This window comes from Capra hircus (assembly GCF_001704415.2).
Source record: "Capra hircus breed San Clemente chromosome X unlocalized genomic scaffold, ASM170441v1, whole genome shotgun sequence".
NCBI classification, from domain to species: Eukaryota; Metazoa; Chordata; class Mammalia; order Artiodactyla; family Bovidae; genus Capra; species Capra hircus.
Window position 1 is genome coordinate 31,280,422 of NW_017189516.1, and position 9,064 is coordinate 31,289,485.

Genomic DNA, 9,064 nt, shown 5'->3' on the forward strand with positions numbered 1-9,064 from the left:
TAGCATTTCAGATTTACAAGATGAAAATTTCTGTAGATTGCACTACAGGGAAAATATACTTAATACTAATAAAATGTACACTTAATAGTTAAGATAACTTTTATGTGGTTTTCTACCACAGTTAATTAAAAAAAAAAAAAAAAAAACCTCTTCTGAACAAGAGTGATTTTCCAAGAAGCTGGGAAAGTTCTATGTCTTGATCTTGGTGCCAGTGATACGAGTGTGTTTACTTAGACAAAAATCATCAAAAACATGTTTATGATAGGAGTACTTCCTGTTTGTGTCTTACACTTCTATGAAAAGTTTAAAACAAGGATACTCCCTTCAGAGACTTAAGCTTGCAACCTCATAGCCAGGCAAAGCAAACAACTGCTTATGGAAACAGAGTTTTAAAATACTAACATCTACAGCAGAAATGACTATTCAGTCAAACAGAAATGACTGTTTGGCAAAGGAGGTAAGCTCAGAATTCAAAGAATTAAAAAAAAAATCTTTGCATAATGTTACAGCCAGAAGAAACTTAAGAAAATGTGGCACAAGGAAATGGAGAAAGAATTCTTGCTAATCTGTACGAGGATTTCATTCACTTTTCCAGTCACCCATACTTAGGGGAAGACTCAGAAGTCAGTGACACAAAATCTACCTTTTTAAAAATAACAAGCACTTATGATAAAATTTGCCTATTTAAAGTGTAAAATTCAGTGATTTTAGTATATTCAGAGTTGTGCAACCATCGCCACAATCAAATGTAGAACATTTTCATCACCTCAAAAAGAAACCCTGTATCTTTTAACACTTTTAGTTTCTCCCCAACATCCACGCCCTCATCCATCCACCCATAGGCAACCACTAGTCTACTTTCTGTCTCTGCAAATATGCCTGTTAATTACATTTATATAAAGAGAATCATACAACATATGACCTTTTCTGACTGGTTTCTTAGTGTAATGATTTTGAGATTCAGCCATATTGCAGACACATTTCTTGTGTGATTGTTCTGGCTAGAACTTTCTAAACAAGGTAGAAGAGAAGTGCTGATTCCTGGGATAAAGTACTGAGTTAAAACATTGTTTTTATATATTGTTGGATTCGCTTTGCTACTGTTTTGTTTAGAATATTTTTCCATGTTCTTTGGGATATTGGTCTGTAGTTTTCTTTAATATCTTGTTCAGAATAAATATAAGAGGAATAAGGAATAGGAATAGGAATAAGGAATAAGAATAGGTATAAGAGTAATATTGTCCTTGCAGAATGATTTGGAAATTATGCCCCCCCTTTTTTTTCAGGTTTATGGGATATTTTGTGTAGAACTAGTATTATCTCTTTCTTAAAAGTTTTGCAAAATTCACCAGTGAAGTCATCTGGACCTGGAGTTTTCTTTGTGGGAAGATACTTTTTCCCCTCCTGCACTCTATTATTAACTTACTGACTTATTTACCTACTTAATTTTTGTGATAAGAACATTTAAAATAAGATCTACCCTTAGCAAAATTTTAAGTAAACTGCAGTACTGTTAACTGTAGTCTCTATGCTGTTATTCTAGGAGTTATTCATCTCATCTAACTGAAACTTTTTATCTTTTGACTAATCCCTCGTTTCCTCCTTCCCCTAGACCCTGGCAACCACCATTCTACTCTGCTTCTGTGATTTTGACTCTTTTAAATTCACAATAGCGGTGATATCATGGAGTATTTGTCCTTCTGTATCTGGCTTATTTCACTTAGTATATTGTCCTCCAGGTTCATCCATGTTGTTGCAAATGGCAGAATTTCTTTCTTAAGGCTAAATAATATTACACTGCTTGTGTACATCACATTTCAAAATCCAAGCATCCAATGATAGGCATTTGGGTTGTTTCCAGGAATTGGCTATTGCGAGTAATGCTGCAGTGAACATGGGAGTACAGATAGCTCATTGAGATCCTGATTTCAATTCCTTTCAAAACAAACCTACAAGTAGGATTGCTGGGTCATGGTAGTTCTATTTTTAACTTTTTTAGGAACATTCGTACTTTTTCCCATAGTGACTGTACCAGTTTACCTTGCTACCAATAGTAGGCGAGGGTTCATTTTTCTCCACACCCCTGGCAAAAATTACTTCTTTAAAAATAATAGCCATCCTAATAGCTGAGATGATATCTCATTGTGGTTTTGATTTGCATTTCTTGGGTGATTAGTGATATTGAGCACCTTTTCATATACCTGTTGGTCATGTGTACATCTTCATTGGAAAAATTTCTATTGCGCTCCTCTGTCAATTTTTAAATCAAGTATTTTGTTTTTTTGCCATTGAGTTGTAGGTGTGCTTATATACCATATATTTGGGTATTAACCCTTTATCAGATTTATGGGTTGCAGGCATTTTCTCCCATTTCATAGATTGCCTTTTCTTGTTGCTTTGATGTACTCCCACTTGCCAATTTTTGCGTTTGTTGCTTGTAATACTGGTATCATATTCAAGAAATTATTGCTGAAGCCATTGTCAAGAAGCTTTTTTCTGTTTTCTTCTAGGAACTTTACTGTTTTAGGTCTTACATGTAAGTCTTTAATCCACTTTTTATTTGACTTCTGAGTAAAGTATAATAGTCCAGTTTCATACCTTCACATGTAGATACACAGTTTGCTCAACACCATTTATTGAAGAGGCTATTCTATCCCCATTTTATACACTTGGCACCTTTGTCAAGTATTAGTTGACCATAAGTGTGTGAGTTTATATCTTGGCTCTCTATTCTGTTCCATTGGTCTGCCAGTTCCACACTATTTTGATTACCACTTTTTTTTGAGGTATAGTTGTAAATACTATACAAGGTTCAAGTACACAATATAGTGCTTCACAGTTTTAAAGGTTGTACTTCCTTTATAGCTATTATAAAATATTGGCTATATTCCCTGTGTTGTACAGTATATCATTGCAGCCTATTTACTTTATACTTAGTGGTTTGTACCTCTGAATCCCCTACCCATCTTTCCCCTCCCATCTTCCCTCTCTCTACTGGTAAGCATAAGTTCATTCTCTAAGTCTGTGAGTCTGTTTCTGTGTTGTAAATAAGTTTATTTATATCATTGTTTTTAGATTCTGCATGTAAGTGATAACATGTGATATTTGTCTTTCTCTCTCTGACTTAGTTTGATAATCTCCAGGTACATCTGTATTGTTGCAAATGGCACTATTTCATTCTTTTTAATGGCTGAGTAATAGTCCATTGTAGACATGCACCACATCATTTTTATCCATTCATCTGTTAATGGACATTTAGGTTGCTTCCATGTCTTGGCTATTGTAAACAAAACTGCAATGTACACTGGGGTGCATGTATCATTTTGAACCACGGTTTTCTCTGGATATACCCAGTAGTGTGATTGCTGGATCACATGGTATTTCTATTTCTAGTTACTTAAAGAACCTCTGCATTGTTCTCCATAGTGGCTGTGCAAGATTCCATTCACTCCAACAGTGTAGGAGGGTTCTTTTTTCCCCACACCCTCTCTAGCATTTGTTTGTACACTTTTTGATAATGGCCATTCTAACTAGTGTGAAGTGAGGTCCTATTGTAGTTTTGATTTGCATTTCTCTAATTAACGATGTGGAGCATCTTTTTATATGCCTCTTGGCAATCTGTATGTCTTCTTTGGAGAAATGTATATTTAGGTCTTCTGCCACTTTTGATTATGTTGTTTATTTTGATATTGAGCCATATGAGCTATTTGTAAATTCTGGAGATTAACTCCTTGTCAGTCAAATTATTTGCAAATATTTTCCCCCATTCTGTGGGTTGTCCTTTTGCTTATGGTTTCCTTTGCTATGCAAAAGCTTTTGAGTTTAATTAGGTACCATTTATTTTTGTTTTTATTTCCATTAGTCTGCTGCTGCTGCTGCTGCTAAGTCGCTTCAGTCGTGTCTGACTCTGTGCGACCCCATAGACGGCAGCCCACCAGGCTCCCTCGTCCCTGGGATTTTCCAGGCAAGAACACTGGAGTGGGTTGCCATTTCCTTCTCCAGTGCATAAAAGTGAAAAGTGAAAGTGAAGTTGCTCAGTAGTGTCCGACTCCTAGCGACCCCATGGACTGCAGCCCACCAGGCTCCTCCATCCATGGGATTCTCCAGGCAAGAGTACTGGAGTGGGGTGTCTAGATGTATCAAAAAGGATCTTGTGGCAATATATGTCAGAGTGTTCTGCCTCTGTTTTCCTCTAAGAGTTATATAGTATGTGGTCTTACATTTAGATCTTTAATTCATTTTGAGTTTATGTCTGTGTACGGTGTTAACCTCAGATATGCAGATGACACCACATTTACGGCAGAAAGTGAAGAAGAACTAGAGAGCTTCTTGATGAAATTGAAAGAGGAGAGTGAAAAAGTTGGCTTAAAACTCAACATTCAGAAAACTAAGATCATGGCATCTGGTCCCATCACTTCATGGGAAATAGATGGGGAAACAGTGGAAACAAACTTTATTTTTCTGGGCTCCAAAATCACTGCAGATGGTGACTGCAGCCATGAAATTAAAAGACACTTGCTCCTTGGAAGACAAGTTATCACCAACCTAGACAGCATATTGAAAAGCAGAGACATAACTTTGCCAACAAAGGTCCATCTAGTCAAAGCTATGGTTTTTCCAGGAGTCATGTATGGATGTGAGAGTTGGACTGTGAAGAAAGCTGAGCGCCAAAGAATTGATGCTTTTGAACTGTGGTGTTGGAGAAGACTCTTGAGAGTCCCTTGGACTGCAAGGAGATCCAACCAGTCCATCCTAAAGGAAATCAGTCCTGAATATTCATTGGAAAGACTGATGCTGAAGCTGAAACTCCAATACTTTGGCCACCTGATGTGAAGAACTGCCTCGTTTGAAAAGACCCTGATGCTGGGAAAGATTGGGGGCAGGAGGAGAAGGGGACGACAGAGGATGAGATGGTTGGATAGCATCACCGACTCAATGGGCATGAGTTTAAGTAAACTCCGGGAGTTGGTGATGGACAGGGAGGGCTGGCATCCTGCAGTCCACGGGGTCACAAAGAGTGGGACACAACTAAGCAACTGAATGGAACAGACTAGATTGTGTTAAAGAATGTTCTAATTTCATGTTTTTTACATGTAGCTGTCTGGTTTTCCCAGGACCATTTATTTAGGAGACTGTCTTTTCTCCATTGTATAGTCTTGCCTCCTTTGTCATATATTAATTGACCATATGTGTGTGGATTTATTTCTGGGCTTTCTATCCTGTTCCATTGATCTATATTTCTGATTTTGTGCGAGTATCATATGCTTTGATGACTGTAGCTTTGCAATATAGTCCAAAGTCAGGGAGCCTGATTCCCCCAGTTCCATTTTTCTTTCTCAAGATTGTTTTGGCAATTCAGGTTCTTTTGTGTCTCCATAAAAATTGTAAGATTTTTTTGTTCCAGTTCTGTGAAAGGCCATTAGTAATTTGACAGGGATTGCATTGATTCTATAGATCGCCTTGAGTAGTAGAGTCATTTTGACAATATTGATACTTCCAGTCCAAAAACATACTGTGTCTTTCCATGTGTTTGTATCATCTTTGATTTCTTTCATCACCATCTTAATAGTTTTCTTATTACAGACCTTTTGCCTCTTTAGGTAGATTTATTCCTAGGTGTTTTCTTCTTTTTGATGTAATGTTAAATGGGATTGTTTTCTTCATTTCTCTTTCTGGTCTTTCATTGTGAGTGTATAGGAATGCAACGGATTTCTGTGCATTACTTTTGGATCCTTCAACTTTACCAAATTCACTGATGAGCTCTTGTAGTTTTCTGGTAGCATCTTTAGGATCTTCTATGTCATGTCATCAGCAAAGTGACAGTTTTACTTCTTTTTGAATTTGAATTCCTTTTTAGTCTCTGATCGCCATGGCTAGGACTTCCAAAACTATGTTGAATAAAAGTGGCAAGAGTGGACATCCTTGTCCTGTTTCTCATCTTAGAGGAAAAGCTTTCAGCTTTTCACTGTTGAGTATATTAGCTGTGGGTCTGTCATGTATGGCCTTTATTATATTGATGTATGTTCCTTCTATGCTCACTTTCTGGAGAGGTATTTTTAATCATAAATAGATGTTGAATTTTATCAAAAGCATTTTCTGCATCTATTGAGATGATCATATGGTTTTAATTCTTCATTTTGTTAATGTGGTGAATCACACTGACTGATTTGTGAATATTGAAAAAACCCTGGCATCCCTGGGATAAATCCCACTTGATCACAGTGAATGATCCTTTTAATATATTATTGGATATAGTTTGCTAGTCTTTTGTTGAGAAATTTTGCATCTATGTTCATCAGTGATATTGGCCTATAATTTTTTTTACTTTGTGGTATCTTTGTCTGGTTTTGGCATCAGGGTAATTATGGCCTCATAAGATGAGTTTGGAAGTGTCCCTTCCTCTGCAATATTTTGGAATAGTTTCAGGATAAATGTTAACTGTTCTCTGAATGTTCAATAGAATTCACCTGTGAAGCCATATGGTTCTGGGCTTTTTGTTGTTGGGAGTTTTTAAACCACAGTTTTCAATTTCAGTACTTGTAATTGGCCTATTCCTATTTTTTATTTCTTCCTGGTTCAGTCTTGGAGATTGTACCTTTCTAAGACTTTGCGTATCTCTTCTACATTTTCGTTTTATTGGTATAATAGTTGCTAGTAGTAATCTAAGATCCTTTATTTCTGTGGTGTCAGTTGTAACTTTTTTATTTCCGATTTTACTGATTTGTGCCTTCTCCCTTTTTTTCTTGATGTGTCTGGCAAAAGCTTATCAATTTTATCCTTTCAAAGAACCATCTTTTAGTTTCGTTGATCTTTTTTTTTTTAGTATATTGCATTTATTTCTGCTCTGATCTTTATGAGTTATTTCCTACTAACTTTGGAATTTGATTTTCTTTCTCTAGTTGCTTTAGGCATAAGGTTGGGTTGTTTATTTGAGATTTTTCTTATTTGCTGAGGTAAGATTTCATCAGTATAAACTTTCCTCTTAAAACAGCTTTTGCTGTGTCCCATAGGTTTTGGATACTTGTGCTCTCATTTTCATTTGCCTCTAGGTATTTATTGATCTACTGTTTGATTCCTTCAGTGATCCATTAGTTGTTTAGTCTCAATTAACAATACATCAGTGGATTAAGTCATCAACTTGTACACTTCAAGCCTGCTGCTGCTGCTGCTAAGTCACTTCAGTCGTGTCCCGACTCTGTGCAACCCCATAGACTGCAGCCCACTAGGCTCCCCTGTCCCTGGGATTCTGCAGGCAAGAACACTGGAGTGGATTGCCATGTCCTTCTCCAATGCGTGAAAGTGAAGTAGCTCAGTCGTGCCCAACTCTTAGTGACCCCATGGACTGCAGCCTACCAGGCTCCTCCGTCCATGGGATTTTCCAGGCAAGAGTACTGGAGTGGGGTGCCATTGCCTTCTCCGCACTTCAAGCCTATACAATATCAAATACATCTCAGTAGTCTATGCATGCTCAGTCATGTCTGACCATTTGTAGCCCGCCAGTCTCCTTTGTCCATGGGACTTCCCAGGCAAGAATACTGGAGGGGTTGCATTTCCTCCTTCAGGGCATCTTCCCAACCCAGGAATTAAACCCGTGTCTCTTGCACTGCAGGAAGACTCTTCACCACTTGAGCCACTGGGAAGCCCATAAAGCTGGAAAAAACTAATTGACTATATGTGAAAAGTCAAATGATAAGCTGAGAGAAAATATTTGCAATAAATATTGATACATGCAGGTAACGACAGAATACATAAAGAATTCCTACAAATCAATTAAGATAACTGAGTTTTTTAAAAAAGCACAAGACTTGAATACCTCATAAAACAAAATATTGGGAATTCCCTGGCAGTCCAGTGGTTAAGACTCCATGCTTCCACTGCAGGGGGCACAGATTTGATCCCTGGCCAGGGAACTAAGATTCCACATGCCACACAGTGTGGCCAAAAAATAAATAAAGATATCAAAGTAGTCAATGACAAAGTAAATGTTCAGTATTACTAATTATAATGTGAAGTCAAACTGAGATACCACCACACATTCAGAATGAAAAAAAACTAAGTCTGAGAATAACAAGTGTTGATGAGGATATGAACAAACTGGAACTTTACTGCTCTGTGGTGGGAGTTTGAATTGGCATAATGACTTTGGAGTAATGTTAGGCAATACCTTTTAAAGCTAAATATACCTTATTTCTGAACAAGGTTGAAACATAAATACTTTATAGTTTTAAAGTCAAGTAAATCTTTGTTAAATGTTTCACACTGAAATTATATAATGGTGAGATCCAAATTCAACCTAGAAAGTGTATAGATTTCTTGTTTACCAAAGTATAACAGTATTAGTATACTAGTGAATGCATAGTTTGCAAAAAGGTGAACCATGGATGGGGCTCTATTTAGAATTTTACAGAAAAGCCTCATTTTATTATATAACAAAAGAGAAATGTAAATGAAACTTTGAAAAGTTTTGGGCTATAGAGAAGAGATCTCTAATTCTCTAAAAAAGCCGACCTTTTGAAGAGGGAATATCTGAGGGTGTGGGTCAGATACTGTAAGCCTTTTAGGGTTTACTTCCTGTAGAGTTCAGACTAATATGTGGATATAGTTAGAACACCACCTCCATCAGAGAAGATCCACTTATTTGGGAAAAGATGAATAAATGCTTTTACTAGTTTTTAAGGATGATCCATTAAGGAATGGAGAAGGGAATGGCAATGCACTCCAGCATTCTTGCCTGGAGAATTCCATGGACAGAGAAGCCTGGAGAGCTATATAGTCCATGGGGTCACAAAGAGTCAGACATGACTGAGTGACTAACACACACACACACACGCATTAAGAAGGAAAAAAATAGACTGCAGATAATATATACTGTACCTATTGCTAAAATGCTCTTTAAATCAAGTATAAGGATTTCATACTTTAGTATTAATATAAGCCATGGCATTGGGACAACTAAATGGTATGATGTCATCTCTTCTCTAGATTGAGTTTATTCAATCCAGAGAAGAATGAAGGAAGGGAAGAATACATGATTGTTAGGAACAATAAAGGGGAAAGTAGATGT